Source organism: Pan troglodytes, chromosome 6 (assembly GCF_028858775.2).
Source record: "Pan troglodytes isolate AG18354 chromosome 6, NHGRI_mPanTro3-v2.0_pri, whole genome shotgun sequence".
NCBI classification, from domain to species: domain Eukaryota; kingdom Metazoa; phylum Chordata; class Mammalia; order Primates; family Hominidae; genus Pan; species Pan troglodytes.
Window position 1 is genome coordinate 57,380,795 of NC_072404.2, and position 23,430 is coordinate 57,404,224.

The window sequence follows — 23,430 nt, forward strand, 5'->3', positions numbered from 1 at the left end:
TTTGACTTCCTCTTTTCCTAATTGAATACCCTTTATTTCTTTCACTTGCCTCATTGCCCTGGCCAGAACTTCCAACACTATATTGAATAGGAGTGGTGAGAGAGGGCATCCCTGTCTTGTGCCAGTTTTCAAAGGGAATGCTTCCAGTTTTTGCCCATTCAGTGTGATATTGGCTGTGGGTTTGTCATAAATAGCTCTTATTATTTTGGGATACGTTCCATCAATACCTAGTTTATTGAGAGTTTTTAGCATGAAGCACTGTTGAATTTTGTCAAAGGCCTTTTCTGCATCTATTGGGATAATCATGTGGTTTTTGTCATTGGTTCTGTTTATGTGATGGATTATTTTATTGATTTGCATATGTTGAACCAGCCTTGCATCCCAGGGATGAAGCCGACTTGATCGTGATGGATAAGCTTTTTGATGTGTTGATGGATTAGGTTTGCCTGTATTTTATTGAGGATTTTCACATCGATGTTCATCAGGGTATTGGTCTAAAATTCTCTTTTTTTGTTGAGTCTCTGCTAGGCTTTGGTATCAGGATGATGGCCTCATAAAATGAGTTAGGGAGGATTCCCTCTTTTTCAATTTATTGGAATAGCTTCAGAAGGATTGGTACCAGCTTCTCTTTGTACCTCTGGTAGAATTCGACTGTGAATCCCTCTGGTCCTGGACTTTTTTTGGTTGGTAGGGAATTAATTATTGCCTCAATTTCAGAGCCTGTTATTGGTCTATTCAGAGATTCAACTTCTTCCTAGTTTAGTCTTGGGAGAGTGTTTGTGTCCAGGAATTTATCCATTTCTTCTAGATTTTCTAGTTTATTTGCGTAGAGGTGTTTATAGTATTCTCTGATGGTAGTTTGTATTTCTGTGGGATCGGTGGTGATATCTCCTTTATCATTTTTTATTGCGTCTATTTTATTCTTCTCTCTTTTCTTCTTTATTAGTCTTGTTAGCAGTCTATCAATTCTGTTGATCTTTTCAAAAAACCGGCTCCTAGATTCTTTGATTTTTTGAAGGGTTTTTTGTGTCTCTGTCTTTCAGTTCTGCTCTGATCTTCGTTAGTTCTTGCCTACTGCTAGCTTTTGAATTTGTTTGCTCTTGCTTTTCTAGTTCTTTTAATTGTGATGTTAGGTTGTTGATTTTAGACTCTTTCCTGCTTTCTCTATGAGCATTTAGTGCTATAAATTTCCCTCTACACTCTGCTTTAAATGTGTCCCAGAGATTCTGGTGTGTTGTGTCTTTCTTCTCATTGGTTTCAAGGAACATCTTTATTTCTGCCTTCATTTCATTATTTACCCAGTAGTCTGTCAGGAGCAAGTTGTTCAGTTTCCATGTAGTTGTGAAGTTTTGAGCGAGTTTCTTAATTCTGAGTTCTAATTTGATTGCACTGTGGTCTGAGAGACAGTTTGTTGTGATTTCTGTTCTTTTACATTTGCTAAGGAGTGCTTTACTTCCAATTATGTGGTCAATTTTAGAATAAGTGCAATGTGGTACTGAGAAGAATGTATATTCTGTTGATTTGGGGTTGAGAATTCTGTAGGTGTCTATTAGGTCTGCTTGTTGCAGAACTGAGTTCAAGTCCTGGATATCTTCGTTAACCTTCTGTCTTGTTGCTCTATCTAATATTGACAGTGGGGCGTTAAAGTCTCACATTATTATTGTCTGGGAGTCTAAGTCTCTTTGTAGGTCTCTAAGGGCTTGTCCTATGAATCTGGGTGCTCCTGTATTGGGTGCATATACGTTTAGGATAATTAGCTCTTCTTGTTGAATTGATCCCTTTATCATTATATAATGGCCTTCTTTGTCTCTTTTGATCTTTGTTGGTTTAAATCTGTTTTATCAGAGACTAGGATTGCAACTCCTGCTTTTTTTTTGCTTTCCATTTGCTTGGTAGATCTTCCTCCATCCCTTTATTTTGAGCCTATGTGCGTCTTTGCATGTGGGATGGGTCTCCTGAATACAGCACACTGATGGGTCTTGACTCTTTATCCAATTTGCCAGTCTGTGTCTTTTAATTGGGGCATTTAGCCCATTTACATTTAAAGTTAATATTGTTATGTGTGAATTTGATCCTGTCATTATGATGTTTGCTGGTTATTTTGCCCATTAATTGATGTGGTTTCTTCACAGCATCAATGGTCTTTACACTTTGGCATGTTTTTGCAGTGGCTGGTACCAGTTGTTTCTTTCCATGTTTATTGCATCCTTCAGGAGCTCTTGTAAGGCAGGCCTGGTGGCGAGAAAAATCTCTTAGTGTTCATTTGTCTGTAAAGGATTTTATTTCTGCTTCACTTATGAAGCTTAGTTTGGCTGGATATGAAATTCTGGGTTGAAAATTCTTTTCTTGAAGAATGTTGAATATTGGCCCCCACTCTCTTCTGGCTTGGAGAGTTTCTGCTGAGATATCTGCTGTTAGTCTGATGGGCTTCTCTTTGTGGGTAACCTGACCTTTCTCTCTGGCTGCCCCTAACACTTTTTCCTTCATTTCAACCTTGGTGAATCTGACAATTATGTGTCTTAGGGTTGCTCTTCCTGAGGAGTATCTTTGTGGTTTTCTCTGTATTTCCTGAATTTGAATGTTGTCCTGCCTTGCTAGGTTGGAGAAGTTCTCCTGGATAATATCCTGAAGAGTGTATTCCAACTTGGTTCCATTCTCCCTTTCAATTTCAGGTACACCAATCAAATGTAGATTTGGTCTTTTCACATAGTCCCATATTTCTTGGAGTCTTTGTTCATTTCTTTTTACTCTTTTTTCTCTAACCTTGTTTTCTCACTTTATTTAATTAATTTGATCTTCAATCACTGATACCCTTTCTTCCACTTGATCGAATCGGCTATTGAAGCTTGTGCATGCTACACAAAGTTCTCGTGCCATGGTTTTCAGCTCCATCAGGTCATTTAAGGTCTTCTCTACTCTTTTTATTCTGGTTAGCCATTTCTCTAATCTTTTTTCAAGGTTTTTAGCTTCCTTGTGTTCGGTTCAAACATGATCCTTTAGCTCGGTGAAGTTTGTTATTACCAACCTTCTGAAGCCTACTTCTGTCAACTCATCAAAATCATTCTCCATCCAGTTTTGTTCTGTTGCTGGCAAGGAGCTGCAATCCTTTGGAGGAGAAGAGGCGGTCTGATTTTTAGAATTTTCAGCTTTTCTGCTCTGGTTTCTCCCCATCTTTGTGGTTTTATCTACCTTTGGTCTTTGATATTGGTGACCTACGTATGGGGTTTTGATGTAGATGACCTTTTTGTTGATGTTGATGCTATTCCTTTCTGTTTGTTAGTTGTTCTTCTAACAGTCAGGGCCCTCAGCTGCAGGTCTGTTGGAGTTTGCTGGAGTTCCACTCCAGACCCTGTTTGCCTGGGTATCACCAGCAAAGGCTGCAGAACAGCAAATATTGCAGAACAGCAAATATTGCTGCCTGATCCTTCCTCTGGAAGCTTCATCTCAGAGGGGCACCCGCCTGTATGAGGTATAAGTCAGCCCCTACTGGGAGATGTCTCCCAGTTAGTCTACATGGGGGTCAGAGACCCACTTGAGGTGGCAGTCTGTCTGCTCTCAGAGCTCAAACGCCATGCTGGGAGAACCACTGCTCTCTTCAGAGCTGTGAGACAGAGACATTTAAGTCTGCAGAGGTTGTCTGCTGCCTTTTGTTCAGCTATGCCCTGCCCACAGAAGTGGAGTCTAGAAGCACTAGGCCTTGTTGAGCTGCAGTGGGCTCCACCCAGTTCAAGCTTCCTAGCTGCTTTGTTTACCCACTTAAACCTCAGCAATGGCGGATGCCCCTCCCCCGCCCGGCTGCTCTCTCGCAGATTGATCTCCAATTGCTGTGCTAGCAGTGAACAAGGCTCCATGGGCATGGGAGCCACAGAGCCAGGCATGGGAGATAATCACCTTTTCTGCTGGTTGCTAAGACCTTGGGAACAGCACAGTATTTGCTTGGGGGTGTCCTCTTTTTCCAGGTAGTCTGTCGTGACTTCCCTTGGCTAGGAAAGGGAAATCCTCCAACCCCTTGTGCTTCCCAGGTAAGGCAGCGCCCTGCCCTGCTTTGGTTCACCCTCCATGGGCTGCACTCACTGTCCAACCAGTCCCAATGAGATGAACCAGATACCTGAGTTGGAAATGCAGAAATCACCCATCTTCTGCATCCATCATGCTGGGAGTGGCAGACCAGAGCTGTTCCTATTTGGCCATCTTGGAATGGCCCCTTGAGATCTGATGGTTTTATAAAGGGCTTCCCCCTTAACTGGGTTCTCATTCTTTCTCCTGCCACCCTGTGAAGAAGTGCCTTTTGCCATGATTGTAAATTTCCTGAGGTTGCCCCAGCCATGAAGAACTGTGAGTCAATTAAACTTCTTTTCTTTATAAATTACCCAGCCTTGGGTATTTCTTCATACCCAACATGAGAAATATATAGCATGAGAATGGACTAATACAGTAAATTGGTACTGAGGGAGTGGGTTGCTGCTATAAGGATACCCAAAAATGTGGACATGACTTTGGAACAGGGTAACAGGCAGAGGTTGGAACAGTTTCAATGGCTCAGAAGAAGACAGAAAGATGTAGGAAAGTTTGGAACTTCCTAGTGACTTGGAGGGCTGAGGAGAAGACAGGAAAATGTGAAAAAGGTTGAAACCCCCTAGAGACTTGTTGAATGGTTTTGACCAAAATGCTGATAGTGATATGGACAATGAAGTTTAGGCTGAGTTGGTCTCAGATGGAGATGAGGAACTTGCTGGGGACTGGAGTAAAGGTGACTCTTGTTATACTTTGCCAAAGAGACTGGCAGCATTTTACCTATGGCCTACAGATCTGTGGAATTTTGAACTTGAAAGAGATTATTTAGGGTATCTGGTGGAATAAATTTCTAAGTAGCAAAGCATTCAAGAGGTGACAGGGCATAAAAGTTTGGAAAAATTTCAGCCTGACAATGCAGTAGAAAAAGAAAAACCCATTTTCTGGGGAGAAATTCAAGCCTGCTGTAGAAATTTGCATAAGTAACAAGGAGCCAAATGTTAATTGCCAAGATAATCAGGAAAATGTCTCCAGGGCATGTCAGAGACCTTCACAGTGGCTCCTTCCATCACAGGCCCAGAGGCCTTGGAGGGAAAATTGGTTTTGTGGGCTGGGCCCAGGGCCCAGGGCCCCCCTGCTCTGTGCATCCTTGGGACATGGTGCCCTGCATCTCACCTGCTTCAGTCCCAGCAGTGGCTAAAAGGGGCCAACATATAGCTTGGGCTATTGTTTCAGAGGGTGCAAGCCCCAAGCCTTGATGGCTAACATGTGTCGTTGGGCCTGCTGGTGCACAGAAGTCAAGAGCTGAGGTTTGAGAACCTCTGCCTAGATTTCAGAGGATGTATGTAAACACTTGGATGTCCAAGCAGAAGTTTGCTACAGTGGTGGAGCCCTCATGGAGAACCTCTGTTAGGGCACTGCAGAAAAAGAAATGTGGGGCTGGAGCCCCCACACAGAGTCCCCACTGGGGCACTGCCTAGTGGAGCCGTGAGAAGAGGGCCACTTGCCTCCAGATCCCAGAATGGTAGATCCACTGACAGCTTGCACCATGCACCTGGAAAAGCTGCAGGCACTGAAGGCCAGCCATGAAAGCAGCCAGGAGAGGGGCTGTACCCTGCGAAGCCACAAGTGCAGAGCTGCCCAACCCCATGGGAGGCCACCTCATGCATCAGCATGACGTGGATGTGAGACATGGAGTCAAAGGAGATAATTTTGGAATTTTAAGATTTAATGACTGCCCTATTGGATTTTGGACTTGCATAGGGCCTTTAGCCCCTTTGTTTCAGCCAATTTCTTCCATTTGGAACTGGTTTATTTATCCAATGCCTGTACCCCCATTGGATCTAGGAAGTAACTGACTTTTGATTTCACAGGCTCACAGGTGGAAGGGACTTGCCTTATCTCAGATGAAACTTTGGACTTGGACTTTTGGGTTAATGCTGGAATGAGTTGAGACTTTGGGGAACTGTTGGAAAGGCATGATTTGTTTTGAAATGTGAAGACCTGAGATTTGGGAGGGGCCAGGGGCAGAATGATATGGTTTGGCTGTGTCCTCAGCAACATCTTATGTTGAATTAGTTCCCATAATGCCCATGTGTTGTGGGAGGGACCCAGTGGGAGGTAATTGAATCATGGGGCAGTTTCTCCCATGCTATTCTCATGATAGTGAGTGAGTTCTCCTGTGATCTGAAGATTTTATAAGGGGCTTGCTCCTTTGCTGGATTCTCATTCTCTGTCTCCTGCCACTCTTGAAGAGGTGCCTTCTGCCATGACTTTAAGTTTCCTGAGGACTCCCCAGCCATATAGAACTGTGAGTCAATTAAACCTCTTTTATTTATAAATTACCCAGTCTTGGGTATTTGTTCATAGCAGTGTGAGAACAGACTAATACAATTATTAATACAAGCAAAAGGATGAATAGATAATCTCACGATAATGTATAATCTTGCAGGTGCTGATCATCTCTTTTCTTCTGCTTGTGTTCATTCTTTCATTCATGAATGACTGAGAGTTTGCACTTTCAAGATCTGAGGGTGAGCACTGAGCGGGAGATGTGATGGGGAATGAGATTTCAACAAATTTATCAGATGGCCACCTTTCCATAAATAATTGTATAGTTTGAGAATCAGGACAGACTCCTACAAAAATAAGAATTAAGGAGGCGGAAATGCACTTTACAAAATTTCACAGCTGAAAGCAGGTTCCAGCTATGGTAGTCCAGCCAGATGGAATGCCTAGCAGGATGCAAAGTTTTCTCTGCAGCAGTTTTGCTGCCTCAAAGATTTTCTGTGCCACCCACATAAACCACTGGAGGATAAACACAATGTTGGATATAGTCTGGAAATGAGCCTCTTGCACGAGGACTGTCTGAATGTTTTTCTTTGTTTCTCTTTTAAATGAAATGCTGTCCACAAATATATAGCTTTATTATTTGACTCTGAAGGAAACAATGACACTTACACCAGTAATGATTTGGAAAGACATTGTTTGCAAAATAAGTAGATCTGCCAAAAATGTTATCACTTTTTCAGAGAGTATGAAAGTCTTCTTGTGGGAGGTGGAGGGGAAAAAGCTTCTGTTTTCTTTTTTTTTTTCTTTTCTTTTCTTTTTTTTTTTTTGAGACAGAGTTTCTCTCTTGTTGCCCAGGCTGGAGTGCAATGGTGTGATCTTGGCTCACTGCAACCTCTGCCTTCTGGGTTCAAGCGATTCTCCTGCCTCAGCCCCCAGAGTAGCTGGGATTACAGGCATGCACCACTACCCCAGCTAATTTTGTATTTTTAGTAGAGATGGGGTTTCTCCATGTTGGTCAGGCTGATCTTGAACTCCTGACCTCAAGTGATCGGCCTGCCTAGGCCTCCCAAAGTGCTGGGATTACAGGTGTGAACCACCATGCCCGGCCAAAAGCTTCTGTTTTCTAAAGCTGTAAAATTTTACTTTTTGTAAAAAGTAATCACTTTTGCACCAACATAATAGTTTCTAGTGAGGCGACATGCATCAGCTATTTATTTTCACAGGAAGACAAGTTTTCTCACCTGTGAAATGGGAGACTTGTATCTACCTCATGTGGTTAAACGTCTGGACAGTCAGTGTTGGAACATAATCATCAGGCTCTGTAGATGGTGGCTGTCACTGTACTCTTTATGTCTAGGCCCCGTATGGTTTGGCAACTCTGAAAGGCAGACTGTGATGGGGAAGAAAAGTAAAGCTCATAAAGTGTTTGGATTCATGTGCTGGATATCAGGTGGTTGTGTCTCCATCTCCATGGTAAAGAGTTATGAGCATTAACATTTTTTCAAACATTTGTTTGAAATTTTATCCTAGAGAAGGTTCCCTCATGAACATTAATCAACTACTCACAGTGCGGTGTCCTTTGGCCTTTGCTGCCAGAGGGTGAGGCTCTGGGAGGAGGTAGCTATGAGACTGAGGAGTAAAACGTGTCTCTATCAACCAAAAATATCTCTATTATTTAAACTTTGAGTAAACTTAAAATACACACTGAGCACCTCCCCTTCCCATACCAAACCAATGGACAGGATGCCATGGTTATAATCCTCTGTGGTGTATCTCAGCCTCAACCTTTTTGGGGTGGAGCTCAGTGCCTGTTTGTAATATACATGCCCTTCAGCCCTTGAATCTTTAAGGGATTCCCAAAATGCATTTCCCTTTGCACTTCAAGCCTCCTTTTTCCTTTATTTCCATATTTCCTCCAATGATTCAATCCTTTTTTTTTTTTTTTTTTTTTTTTGAGATGGAGTTTCGCTCTTGTTGCCCAGGCTGGAGTGCAATGGCGTGATCTTGGCTCACAGCAACCTCCGCCTTCCAGGTTCAAGCTATTCTCCTGCCTCAGCCTCCCGAGTAGCTGGGATTACAGGCATGTGCAACCACACCTGGCTAATTTTGTATTTTTAGTAAAGATGGGGTTTCTTCATGTTGGTCAGGCTGGTGATTCATTTCCTCTTGAAGCTTCACAGTGTGTGTTACAAACAATCCTCTTCTGTCTTCATCTTGTTCCCAGCAAGCTCTCTCTGCTGCTTGCCTTTGTGGACAACAGATCCCTTCTGAGAACCCTACGTCCATGATGGTCCTTTTGAGATGTCTGACCTTTTTTGGACACTCCACATACCCATAGCCTGTTAGGAACAGTGGTGACTTCTTGGCTTCCCCTTGCAATTTCCGGATTCTTCCAGTATTATGCAAAAACCCTTTCTTCCTGTTTCACAGATTCTGGCATCCCTTAAGTGTAGGCCATCCTACACTTATTAAGGATTTTGGAAATTTCCTTCATGCTCCATTAAGTTCTAGGGGAATTTTCTTCTTTTCTTTCTTTCTTTTTTTTTTTTTTTGAGATGGAATTTTGCTCTTGTTGCCCAGGCTGGAGTGCAATGGTGCAATCTCAGCCCACTGCAACCTTCACCCCCGGGGTTCAAGTGATTCTCCTGCCTCAACCTTCTGAGTAGCTGGGATTACAGTCATGTGCTACCACACCCAGCTAATTTTTGTAGTTTTAGTAGAGATGGGGTTTCTCCATGTTGGTCAGGCTAGTCTCGAACTCCCAACCTCCAGGTGATCCACCCGCCTCGGCCTCCCAAAATACTGGGATTACAGACCTGAGCTACCACGCCCAGCCAAGTTCTAGGGGAATTTTCTATCCAACATTCAAGACTCACATACCTTGCTTATTTAAATAAAATAATTTTCACACTGATTTGACTTCTGCCATCTCAGAACCATAAGTTTGAGCAGGTCATAATCCAGGACCACTCCATGTCGACAAATTCAGTCTCCAGCAGTCTTTATGAGGCCCTTAGACCTCACAAAGGGGTTCATCTCCAGCCTCTCTTGTGGCCCTCTTGGGTCTCTGCTCCCTGCTCTTTGCTGCTCTCCAGCTCAGGTGCTGGGGTCGGGGTCACCAGCCTCTTCCCAGGCACCTCCCCTTCCCCAGTCTCCCCAGCTCCTGTCCAGATGGACCTCCATTGCATAACCACTGATGTATTATACATTCTCTTCCAGCATGAAACACTACTTTTATGAGCTCCTCTTTCCTTCACTTTTCTAACTTTCCCTTCTCAACCTCTTCCTTTTATAGCCAGCCCAAGATGTCCTAAGAAAAGTGATAAAAGCACTTCAGAACTCCAGCTGTAGGTCATGGGCATGTTGGACAGCAGAACCTGGTGAGATAAAAGGATAAAGACTGTTGACCCCCCCAGCCCGAGGGGCCACCCCTGCAACTCCACACGCACCATCTCATCCCAGGCAGAGGCTCCACATTTGTAGGCACCCTCAGTTACTAAGGGCCTAGTTCAATTATGTCTATTTAGAAACTTGAATCTCAGATCCAACAGAAACCCAATTTCCTTCCCCAACCCTTGCCCCCAATACTGGCCATGTGCAAATGGACTGTGTAGGGGAGGGCATGGCATGGATGACGTGGTTGTGAAATGAGTGAGGGAAAGGCCTCAATCATCAAGGCTTATTCAGCCAGCTTCAGTGTGCGCTGGGAAAATCATGAGCCACAGACACATGTGTGGCTGTTTTCCCAAAGAGGTTTTCAGGAGGTTTCATATTTATACCATTTCCTTAAATAGGGGAGGGCATGTAGAGAGAGGGGCCAGCAGGTGGTAAGGCAAGTGGTTACATTCCTATGAGACTTTGGTCAGTGCCTGGTAAATCTACATTTTAACTAAGATAAGGTGGATGCATGAAGAGAGAAGGAATGAGGTAGAGGAAGGGCTGATCTCATCTAGACCTGGTTCTGCACCTGGGAAGAGGAGCTTGTTATTGACATTAGTGTGGAATGTGACTTTAGTTATAGGAGCTAGACTTAGATTGCAGGCCTAACATTACAACTGGCATGTCCTTGCTTATGGGAGGGCAGACAAAGAATTGATTTATGAAAGGTCTGTGAGGACAGCCCTGTGCAGATGCCTGAGACGCTTCACCTTTCCATGAGGACCTGGCTGATGCATAGCACTGGTCACAGCTATTCATTTGGAAGGGGGTGTTGCATGACTCAGCCTCCAGGCATAAGTTTGGGGGTCCTGAGATTTTTAGATTTTCCTTTACAATTATAAGGCCCGGGCAGTGAGGTCATCTCCAGGAAAGCCTCATCTATTTTCCTTCCCCAACTCACCCAGCTTCTATCTCTGAGCCAAACCACAAGGCCCCTCCTCCTCACCCTATAAAACTGCAGCCTTGCCTCTGCCTCAGCCGAGTGAGGCCTTTAGTGTCCATTTGAGTCACTTACACTCTTCCTCAGCATGGCTGCCTTGAAGCCTGTGCAGGGATCTGCCCTCCACATCACGCGTCCCTGTCCCCTCCGGATCTGCCCTCCACATCAGGTGTCCCTGTACCCTCCGTTTCTTCAGGTGGCCTTGCCAGGTGCCCACCATGGTCATCTGCTTAAGGTGGCCCTTCCTCCTGTGGGGCTGCTGTTGTTTTATTGCAGTGCTGTTTTTCTTTTAAACTCTTCTTTTGCTTTTAGGCCTAGACATTTGTTTTTCTTCTAGGTTTCATGTTATGGATCCCCCAGAATGAGAAATGTGAAATAAACGATTTCTGGGTCTACCAAAACCATTTGCTGTCCAAATCAATCCTGCAATCTCTGCTTTCTCATTTTGAGAGGAGCTGCAGCCAGGCCACTACTGCGGCCTCTGAGTAGATTTCTGTGGGCAGCAGTGATGCTGAGGATGTCATGGTAACTGGATTTTGTTCCTCGGTGATCCTGAAATAGCAGGGGCAGGTGGGGTGAAGCGCCCCTGTGTACCCCTTTTCTATGTGTCTGGAGGCTGCCTCAAAATTCACATCCTTCTAAGGGAGCCCCTCTTTTTTTTCCAGTATAATCAGGGCTTTTCCTTTTGTCTGCAACTGCCTCTCTTCTGATACTAATGACAAAATCTAGATTCACACCCAATCCAGCCTCTCACTGATCTCCCGAGGAAGCAGGATTCCTAGAGAAAATGTGAGGCCTATGCCCTCTTACAGAGCCTTTAGCTGGGTAAACAGCCACACCCTAGAAAAAGAAGCAGATTCCCCTATAATTGTATAATTGGCCCCTTGTCATTACCTGCTCCTTGATAACATTGATCATTCCCTTATGGCTGAGCTCACTGTCTGAGTCCTTGAAATCCAAAGACAGGCTTCAGGCTTACAATTTGTTTATTTTTAACAAACACTGCAACAGTGGAGTCCTCATGGGGCCATGTGACTTAAAAAAAAATTTTCTGAGGACAAACCCCAAACACCAGGGGGTGACTGTCCTGCATCCTTCAAAGCCCAGCTGCAACACAGTTTGAAACGAGATGAAGACTAGTAAGATGTTTGAGGGAAGCAATGGAGTGGATGGCATTAACAATTTAAAGGCAGGAACTTCAGTGGCAGGGTCTCCACAGCCCTCCTGTAAAGGAACCACCGTGCTTGTTTAAGGCCCCTGCCTGCAGTCCTGGCTGAAAACACATTTTAAACGGAGCAAAAATAGTTCCCACAGCATTGGCTCAAAAGCCTGTGGTCTGTTTTGAGACAAGCCTTTCATCTCATTTCAGTCTCACCTCACAGGCTAAGGTCAAAGCCAGCGGTTGGCATTGCTTGTCCAGAGTTGACTAAAGTTTGTACCTTTTAAAAACAGCCAGGGGCCTATTAAACGCACAACTGGGTACCTATGGCTGCTGGACACAACAGGCTGCTGGGACCCCAAATGGTAAGTAAGAGTCTCCAGCCCCCACAGCCACTCTCCTTCCTTGGCCACCACTGAGACCTTCCACTTCCCACGTGTGAAGTTGATCTTGCCTGCCGCTAGCTGCATGGACATGTCTCCTTTTCAATTTCCAGTTAAAACCCCTTTTGGTGAAGCTTAAAGAGACCCATAAACCACAACCCCTTTTTCCTCTAAATTCAGAAATGAATGAGAAATTGGCCAACATGAGAAGGGGTGAAAAATGAGCTTATTGTGGTAGCACTGGGCTGAGCAGAGCGTAAACCAGCTTCTGGGGCCAGGTGGGCTTCCTTCTCCTCCCACCCAGGTCAAGGTAGGTGGCAGGAATGGGCACCTGCTGAGAAGGGCGTCCCTGTGCGTTCTGGCCTTGAAGAGAGCAGAGGCCACTCAACCAGGAGTCTTGCCAGCAGGGAGAGAGAAGGTGGATTTGAACACAAGGCCTCCAGTCAGTGGGGGAAGGGTAGATGTTGGATGCCACCCCCATAGGGCAGCTCATTCTCCCCTCTTTGGGAGGGTGAGTGGGGAGCTAGAGAAAGGTAGAGATGTGATCCTCCTAGGCTCTTCCTAACTCTGGAAGTGTGAGGTCACTGGGAAGCTTGTTGGAAATGCAGGTTGTCTGGTCCCACCCAGATGAATGGAATGAGAAATTCAGAGAGTGGGCTTGGTAACCCGTGCTTTAACAAGCCTGCAAGATGATGCAGGTGCAGAGCAGAACTTCCCAACCTCGGTACAGTTGACATTTTGTGGACATAATTCTTTACTCTGAGTGTGTGTGTGTGTGTGTGTATGTGTGTGTGTGTGTGTCCTGGATATTGTAGAATGTTTAGCAGTATCTCTGGTCCCTACCCACTAGATGCCAGTAGTACCCTTGACAACCAAAAGTGTTTCCAGCCATTGCTAAGTATCCCCAAGGGGGAAAAGTCACCTACAGAAATTTTTCTTTGAAACAGTAGCCCAGCAGAAAAGCGTATCCCTTACAACACACAGAGAAGAGGAAAACAAACAAATAAGCAAACGAAAACACTGGGGAGAAATTTCACCGGCACTTAACAGCAGTTATTTCCAGGTCATGGGTTTTAAGTGATCTTTTTATTTTATTTTTTAAATTTTTTTCTGTATTTTCCAAATGTGCTAAAATATTTTACATGTATACTCTAAAGAAATTCAAATTTGTCCAGGCGCAGTGGCTCACACCTGTAATCTCAGCACTTTGGGAGGCCAAGGTGGCTGGATCACCTAAGGTCAGGAGTTCAAGACTAGCCTGGCCAACCTGGTGAAACTCTGTCTCTACTAAAAATACATAAAAAATTAGCTGGGCTTGATGGCGGGCGCCTGTAATCCCAGCTATTTGGGAGGCTGAGGCAGGAGAATCACTTGAACCCAGGAGGCGGAGGTTCAAGCGAGCGGAGATAGCGCCATTGCACTCCACCCTGGACAATAAGAATGAAACTCCATCTAAAAAAAAATTAGAATTTAAAAGACAATTTTGACAGCTTCCCTAACCCCCTCTGTGGGCATGTTGGTTGGGGCCCTAAACCCAGGTTTCCTCTCCTCACTTGTCACGGCGTGCCTGGACGTGCGCACTCTGGGGTTTATTGCGGTGCTGATGCTATCCTACCGTACCCCATCCCCCATGAGTGCCCCTTGGCACAGGGTCATCCTCAACCTAAAGCTTCAGGAAGACAGAATGTGGATTCTAATGACAATGCCAGATCTGTTCAGAACACAAAAGACAAATATAGGAGTTAAATAGGAAGTTCGTGTTACCCTTGTGACTGTCATTCTGTAACTATCAATTGTAGACAAACTGGACTTTGTGAAAATGAAAACATTTCTGCATCAAAAGATAATATCAACAGAGTAAAAGGACAATCCACAGAATGGGTAAAAATAATTGAAAGTAGATTAATAACTAGAATATATAGAGAATTCCTAAAACTTAACAACAATAAACAAACAACCCTATTCAAAAATGGATTGAAGGACTTGAATGGACCTTTCTCTAAAGAAGACATACAAATGGTCCATAAGCACATGAAAAGATGCCCAACATCGCTAGTCATTAGGGAAGTGCAAACCAAATTGAGAGGCCACCTCACACCCATGAGGATGACTAGTATCAAAAATCAGGAATTTACAAGTGTGGGTGAGGAAGTGAAGAAATTGGAACTCTTGTATACTCTCTGTGGGAACGTAACATGTTACAGTCACTAAGACAACATGATAGTATCTCAAAAACTTAAAAAATAGAATTACCTTGTGATCCAATAATTCCACTTCTGGGTACATACTCAAAATAATTGAAAGCAGCATATCCAAGAGACATTTGTATGCCATGTTCATAGCTGCCTTATGTACACTAGCTAAAATGTGGAAGCAACCCAGGGGTCCATTGACATATGAATGTATAAACAAAACATGGTGTAAACAAACGATTTGGCCTTAAAGGAAGGGAATTCTGAGACATAATCCACATGGATTAACCTTGAGGACATTATGCTAAGTGAAATAAGCCAGTCACAAGAAGGCAAATACTGTGCAATTCCACTTATATGAGGTCCCTAGACTAGTCAAATTCATAAAGACAGAAAGTAGAATGGTGGTTTTCAAAAGCTGGGAGGAGGACAGAATGGGGAGTTTGTGTTTATCAGGTACAGAGTTTCCGTTTTACAGGATGAAAGGTTATGCAGATGGGTGGTGGTGATGGGTGCACAATATTATGAATATACTTAATATCATTAAACTGTGCACTTCATATGGTTAAGATGGTAAATTTTATGTTATTCTAATGCAATAAAAAATGGAAAACAGTTTTAAAAAGCAAAAATATAAATTATTGTGTTTCTACCACATGTCACACCATGATGAAAAGGAAACGGTCTTCTGAGGCCATTGCAGTGATGGGAGAAGCAGCTCAGGGACATGTGGGAAGCACAAGGAGGGATGTCAGGGGAGCAGCTTCTGGGGAGTCACAGAGCCTTCACAGCAAAGCTGGCACTTGACCTGGGCCCTGAGAGAAGTTTACCAGGCACAGAACATGTCAGAGAGAGAAACACATATGAGTGAAGGCATGCAGGCCCCAGAGAGCACAGGTGATCCAGCAATAAAGCAGCCAAGGGGTTTGGGTGTGGCGTGCACACTGGAGGATCTGGACTGCCACCTTTCCATCCAGGTGATGTTGACAATTTATTTTATGTCTTCGCCTGTTAAGTGGGGGCAGTTTTGTTGGAAAGATTAAATATGTGAAATGAAATCAGGCCTCTAGCAGGGTACCTGGTAGTGCTGAATTCGTGAATGACTTGCAACAAAGCTGTAAGAAATTTCATCCAGACTACATCACGAGGAGACAGCAAGAAGGATGACAAGAGAAAGAGCTCCATGTGTCGTGTAACTTGAATCTTGTGGATTATGGACACGATTCCTTTTAGACTAGACTAGTCCTTTGAGAGGACACGATTCCTCTCAAGATTATCTTGAGAGGCTGTGTAGAAGATCAGCTTGAGGGGCTTCAAATGTAATCAGAAAAGCAATTAAGAAGCAATTTTCACAGTCTAGGCAAGGGCTGGTGCAGGACTGAGCTGAGGCAATAGCAGTGGTTCAGGGAGACAGAGCAGGATCAGAGATGCTTCTGCGCTGGGCTCTTGTTCCACATATTTCTATTTTTAGATCTTAGTGTAATGCCAGGTTCTTTGCAAAAGGCACTGTTATGTTTACTAATTTCCAGCTTCTGGTTTATTCTGTATTATATGAATTGCTGGGTAAATGTATGCCATTTCAAGTAATATAATGTTCTCCCTCTCAGGCCAGAAAGACCTGCCAAGTCTAATCTGTTGCCATATAATAGACCTGTTCTTTCTGAAGTAGTTTTCTCATTTACAAATGGCCACATAACTAATGTGGCCGTGTTATTATTCCTATCTGCACTCCTACAAGTGAAAAATAGATCTACGTATTGTTTGAATGTTGAACACTAAGTAAAGGTGACATGGCCTTGCTTAAAACTTCCAATCCAAGCACTCATATGAGACGGCCAAAGCCAAGGCTCTGACTCCAATCACGTGTTTAAATCCCATTTGTTCCTCTGCAGGTGGAAAATGCAATCTGGAGTGTTCCTGGGGAGCTCTGCTGTGTAAACCTTGGCTTTACAGTGAGAAGACGGGCTGATCACAGACGTGAACCGTCAGGTAATCAGGGCTGCAGTGAGAGCCACAGATTTCATGGGAAGTGGAAGAGGAGGTGTAAAGAGGTGAGTATGGTGATGGGAGTAATGACATTTAGTGTATAGAGTAAGCAGACAAGGAAGATGGTTAGATAAAAAACTCACATGGTGGACTTTTAAATGACAGTAAAGTATAACGTTGTAGATGATGTACCTTCTGGCAAGTGATCCACTCTGTCCCCAGGTCTCAAACAGCCCTGTGTTAATTCATGGATCAGATTCACTGGTCTAATTCTATATTTAATAATGACTTTATAGATATGTATACCATAAAATTCACCCTTTTAAAGTATACAAACCAGTGTTTTTAGTCTATTCACCGGGCTGTGCAACCATCACTACTATCTAACTTTAGAAAATTATTAGCACAAAAAGAAATCCAGTACCCATTAGCACTCACTACCCATTTGCCTCTCCCCTAATCCCCTGGAAACCACTAATCTACTTTAGGTCTTCATGAATTTTTCTATTCTGGGCTTTTCATATAATGGAATCAACAGTTTGTGCTCTTTCATGACTGGCTTCTTTCACCCAGCAAAACAGTTTCAGGGTTAATCCATGTAGCGTAAATCAGTACTTCATTTCTTTTTATGGCTGAAAAAGATTCCATTGTATGTATATAGTACATGATGTTCGCCCATTAATAAGCTGATAGACATTTGAGTTGTTTACACTTTTTGGTGGCTGATGCTGCTTAGAACATTGATACACAAGTTTTTGTGTGGACACGTTTTTAATTATCTTGAGTATACACCAAGAATAAAATTTCTCAGTTATATGAAGTTTATATTTCAGATTTTGAGGAGTTGTCAAACTATTTTCCAAAGTGGTTGTACCATTTTGCACCAAACTAGCAATGTATGAGACTTCTATTTTCTTCAGGTCTTCACAAACCCTTCATCTTTTTTATTTTAGCTATCCTAAAATTAAAAAAAGATAGCTGAAAGAATAGTGTGAACTGGTATCTCATCATGATTTTGATTTGCATTTCGTAATGACTGATGCTGAGGAGCATTTTTTCATATGCTTATTTGCCATTTCTTTTTTAAAATTAGATTAAATTAAAATTTTAAAAAATTTCCATAGGTTATTGGGGTACAGGTGGTATTTGGTTACATGAGTAAGTTCTTTAGTGGTGATTTGTGAGATTTTGGTGCAGCCATCACCTGAGCAGCGTACACTGCATCACATTTGTAGTCTTTAATCTCTTGGTCCCTCCCACCCTTCCCCTCAAGTCCCCAAAGTCCATTGTATCATTCTTATGCCTTTGTTTCCTCATAGCTTAGCTCCCATATATCAGTGAGAACATATGGTGTTTTGTTTTCCATTCCTGAGTTACTTCACTTAGAATAATGGTCTCCAGTCTCATCCAGGTCACTGCGAATGCCATTAATTCATTCTTTTTACGGCTGAGTAGTATTCCATCTCATATATATATAAATATATATATATATATGCTGTGAATGGCATTAATTCATTCCTTTTTATGGCTGAGTAGTATTCCATCATATATATGAGATGAAATATATATATATATGGAATATACATATATGGAATATATATGTGTGTGTGTATATATATATGAGATGGAATATATATGTGTGTATATATATATGTGAGATGGAACATATATATATGAGTATATATATGGAATATATATATACCGCAGTTTCTTTATCCACTTGTTTATTGATGGGCATTTGGACTGGTTGCATGATTTTGCAATTGTGAATTGTGCTGCTATAAACATGCATGTGCAAATATAATGACTTCTTTTCCTCTGGGTAGATACCCAGTAGTGGGATTGTTGGATCAAATGGTAGTTCTACTTTTAGTCCTTTAAGGAATCTTTACACTGTTTTCCATAGTGGCTGTAATAATTTACATTCCCACCAGCAGTGTAGAAGTGCTCCCTGATTACTGAATCCATGCCAACATCTACTGTTGTTTGATTTTTTGATTATGGCCATTCTTGCAGGAGTAAGGTGGTATTGCATTGTGGTTTTTATTTGTATTTCTCTGATCATTAGTGATGTTGAGAATTTTTTCATATGTTTGTTGGCCATTTGTATATCTTCTTTTGAGAATTGTCTATTTATGTTGTTAGCCTAGTTTTTGATGGGATTGTTTGTTTTTTTCTTGCTGATTTGTTGGAGTTCGTTGTAGATCCTGGATATTAGTCCTTTGTCAGATGTATAGATTGTGAAGATTTTCCCCCACTCTGTGGGTTGTCTGTTTACTTTGCTGACTGTTCCTTTTGCCATGCAAAAGCTCTTTAGTTTAATTAAGTCCCACCTATTTATCTTTGTTTTGTTGTATTTGCTTTTGGGTTCTTGGTCATGAAATCCTTGCCCAAACCAATGTCTAGAAGGGTTTTTCTAAGGTTATCTTCTAGTATTTTTATAGTTTCAGGTCTTAGATTTAAGTCCTTAATCCATCTTGAGTTGATTTTTGTATAAGGTGAGAGATGAGGATCCAGTTTCATTCTACATGTGGCTAGCCAATTATCCCAGCACCATTTGTTGAAAAGGGCATCCTTTCCCCACTTTATGCTTTTGTTTGCTTTGTCAAACATCAGTTGGCTGTAAGTATTTGGGTTTAGTTCTGGGTTCTCTATTCTGTTCCATTGGTCTATGTGCCTATTTTTATACCGGTATCAAGCTGTTTTGGTGACTATGGCCTTATAGTATAGTTTGAAATCAGGTAGTGTGATGCCTCCAGTTTTGTCCTTTTTACTTAGTCTTGCTTTGGCTATGCGGGCTCTTTTTTGGTTCCATATGAATTTTAGAACTGTTTTTCCTAATTCTGTGAAGAATGATGGTGGTATTGTGATGGGGATTGCAATGAATTTGTAGATTGCTTTGACAATATGGTCAATTTTCACAATATTGATTCTACCCATCCATGAGCATGGGATGTGTTTCCATTTGTTTGTGTTGTCTATGATTTCTTTCAGTAGTGTTTTGTAGTTTTCCTTGTAGATGTCTTTCTCTTCCTTGGTTAGGTATATTCTTAAGTTTTTTTTTTTTTCAGTAAAAGGGGTTGAATTCTCAATTTGATTCTCTGCTTGGTTGCTGTTGTTGTATAGAAGAGCTACTGATTCGTGTACATTAATCTTGTATCTAGAAACTTTGCTGAATTCTTTTATCGGTTCTAGGAGCTTTCTGTAGGAGTCTTTAGGGTTTTCAAGGTAAATGATCATATCATCAGCAAACAGTGACAGTTTGATTTCCTCTTTACTGATTTGGATGCTGTTGATTTTTTTCTCTTGTCTGATTGCTCTGGCTAAAACTTCCAGTACTACGATGAGGAGGAATGGTGAGAGTGGGCATCCTTGTCTTGTTCCAGTTCTCAGAGGGAATGCTTTCAACTTTTCCCCATTCAGTATTATGTTGGCTGTGGGTTTGTCATAGACGGCTTGTATTACATTCAGGTATGTCCCTTGTAGGCCAATTTTGCTGAGAGTTTTAATCATAAAGCAATGCTGGATTTTTGTCGAATGTTTTTTCTGCGTCTATTGAAATGATCATGTGATTTTTGTTTTAAATTCTCTTTATGTGGTGTATCACATTTATTGACTTGCTTATGTTAAATCATCCCTACATCCCTGATATGAAACCTACTTGACCATGGTGGATTATCTGTTTGATATGTTGTTGGATTTAGTTAGCTAGTATTTTGTTAAGGATTTTAGCATCTATGTTCATCAGGGATATTGGTCTGTTGTTTTCTTTTTTGGTTGTGTCCTTTCCTGGTTTGGGTATTAGGGTGATGCTGGGTTCATAGAATGAATTAGGGAGGGTTCCCTCTTTCTCTAAGTGTTGAAAAGATTGGTACCAATTCTTGTTTGAATGTCTGGTAGAATTATGCTCTGAATCCATCTGGTCCTGGGCTTTTATTTTGGTTGGTAATTTTAAAATTACCACTTCAATCTTGCTGCTTGTTATTGGTCTGTTCAGGGTATCTATTTCTTCTTGATTTAAACTAGGAGGGTTGTATTTTTCCAGGAGTTTATCCATCTCTTCTAGGTTTTCTAGTTTATGTGCATAAACTTACGTGTTTTGTGTTCATAGCAGCCTTGAATGATCTTTTGTATTTCTGTGGTGTCAGTTGTAATAGCTCTCATTTCAGTTCTTATTGAGGTTTTTTGGATTTTCTCTTTTCTTTTCTTGATTAATCTTGCTAATGGCCTATCAATTTTATTTATCTTTTCAAATAACCAACTTTTTGTTTCATTTATTTTTTTGTATTTTTTTGTTTCAATTTCATTGAGTTCTGCTCTGATCTTGGTTATTTCCTTTCTTCTGCTGGGTTTGGGTTTTGTTTTTTCTTGTTTCTCTAGTTCCTTGAGGTGTGAGCTTAGAATGTCAGTTTGTGCTCTTTCAGTCTTTTTGATGGAGGCATTTAGGGCTATGAATTGTCCTCTTAGCACTGCCTTTGCTGTATCCTAGAGGTTTTGATAGGTTGTATCATTATTGTCATTCAGTTTGAAGAATTTTTAAATTTCCATCTTGATTTCATTGTTGACCCAATGATCATTCAGGAGCAGGTTATTTAATTTCCATGTATTTGCATGGTTTTGAAGGTTCCTTTTCGAATTGATTTCCAGTTTTATGTCACTGTGGTCTGAGAGAGTGCTTGATATAATTTCAATTTTCTTAGATTTATTGAGGCTTATTTTGTGGCCTATGATATGGTCTATCTTGGAGAAAGTTCCACATGCTGTTGAATAGAATGTGTATTCTGTGGTCATTGGATGAAATGTTCTGTATATATCTGTTAAGTCCATTTCCTCCAGGGTATAGTTTAAATCCATTGTTTCTTTGTTGACTTTCTACCTTGATGACCTGTCTAGTGCTGTCAGTGTAGTATTGAATTGCCCCACTATTATTGTGTTGCTATTTATCTCATTTCTTAGGTCTACTAGTAATTGTTTTATAAATTTGGGAACTCCAGTGTTAGGTACATATATGTTTAGGATTGTGATATTTTCCTGTTGGAGATGGCCTTTTACCATTATACAATGTCCCTCTTTGTCTCTTTTAACTGCTGTTGCTTTAAAGTTTGTTTTGTCTGATACAAGAATAGCTACCCTCGTTCACTTTTGATGTCCATTTGCAATGAAATGCCTTTTTCAACTCTTTTACTTTATGTTTATGTGAGTGCTTATGTGTGAGGTGAGTCTCCTGAAGGCAGCAGATGGTTGGTGAGTTCTTATCCATTCTGCAGTCCTGTATCTTTTAAGAGGGGCATTTAGGAAATTTACATTCAATGCTAGTATTGAGAAGTGAGGTATCATTGTATTCATCATACTATTTATTGCCTGTGTACCTTGTTTTTTTTGCTTTTTAAATTGTATTTTTGTTTTATAGGTCCTATGTGATTTATGCTTTAAAGAGGCTCTGTTTTGATGTCATTCCAGAATTTGTGTCAGGATTTAGAGCTCCTTTTAGCAGATCTTGTAGGTGGCTTGGTAGTGGCAAATTCTCTCAGCATTTGTTTGTCTGAAAAAGACTGTGTCTTTCCTTCATATATGATGCTTAATTTTGCTGGATACAAAATTCTTGGCTGATGATTGTTTTGTTTGAGGAGGCTGAAGATAGGGCCCCAATCCCTTCTAGCTTGTAGGGTTTCTTCTGAGAAATCTGCTGTTAATCTGGTAGATTTTGTTTTATAGTTTACTTGGTGCTTTTGTCTCACAGCTCTTGAGATTCTTTCCTTCGTCTTAACTTTAAATAACCTAATGACAATGTCCCTAGGTGATGAATTTTGTGATGAATTTCCCAGATGTTTTTTGTGCTTCTTGTATTTGGATGTTAGGTCTCTAGCAAGGGTGTGGAAGTTTTCCTCAATTATTCCCCCAAATATGTTTTCTAAACTTTTAGATTTCTCTTCTTCCTCAGGAACACTAATTATTCTTAGGTTTGGTTGTTTAACATAATCCCAGACTTCTTGGAGGCTTTGTTCATATTTTCTTATTCTTTCTTCTTCATTTTTATTGGATTGGGTTAATTCAAAGACCTTGTCTTCAATCTCTGAATTTCTTTCTTCTACTTATTCAATGCTATTGCTGAGATTTTCCAGAGCATTTTGCATTTCTATAAGTGTGTCCAGTGTTTCCTGAAGTTTCGATTGTTTTTTCTTTAAGCTCTCTATTTCCTTGAATATTTCTCCCTTCACTTCTAGTATCATTTTTTGGATTTCCTTGCATTGGGCTTCACCTTTCTCTGGTGCCTCCCTGATTAGCTTAATAACTAACCTCCTGAACTTTTTTTCAGGTAAATCAGGGATTTCTTCTTGATTTGGATTCATTGCTGGTAAGCTAGTGTGATTTCTTGGGGGTGTTAAAGAGCCTTGTTTTGTCGTATTACCAGGGTTGGTTTTCTGGTGCCTTTTCATTTGATTAGGCTCTGTCAGATGGAAGGTCTAGGGCTGAAGGTTATTGTTCAGATTCTTTTGACCAACAGGTTATTCCCTTGATGTAGTACTCTCCCCCTTTTCCTATGGATGTGGCTCCCTGTGAGCTGAGTTGCAGTGATCGTTATCTCTCTTTTGGGTCTACCCACCCAGCAAGTCTTCCTGGCTCTGGGCTGGTACTGGGGGTTGTCTGCCCAGAGTCCTGTGATGTGAACACTCTATGGATTTCTCAGCTGTGGATACAGCACCTGTTCTGGTGGAGGTGGTAGGGGGTGAAATGGACTCTGTGAGAGTTCTTAGCTTTGGTGGTTTAATACTCTATTTTTTTGCTGGTTGGCCTCCTGCCAGGAGGTGGCACTTTCCAGAGAGCATCAGCTGTAGTAGTATTGAGAGGAACTGGCAGTGGGTGGGGCCCTGGAACTCCCAAGAGTATATCCCGTTTGTCTTCAGCTACCAGGGTGGATAGGGAAGGCCCATCAGGTGGGGTCAGTACCAGGCATGTCTGAGCTCAGACTCTCATTGGGCGGGTCTTGCTGAGGCTGCTGTAGAGGAACTGGACGAGGTTCCCAAGTCA

General features: G+C 41.8%; 1 long non-coding RNA gene across 1 annotated transcript in view; it reads left to right on the top strand.

Annotated features, from left to right (window-relative positions):
- Positions 1-16,317: 16,317 nt before the first annotated feature.
- Positions 16,318-23,430, top strand: part of LOC134810486 (uncharacterized) — a 140,369-nt gene continuing 133,256 nt past the window's right edge. Inside the window, exon 1 of the long non-coding RNA XR_010158731.1 lies at positions 16,318-16,466. This is a non-coding gene — a long non-coding RNA (uncharacterized LOC134810486). The remainder of the gene's footprint in view (positions 16,467-23,430) is intronic.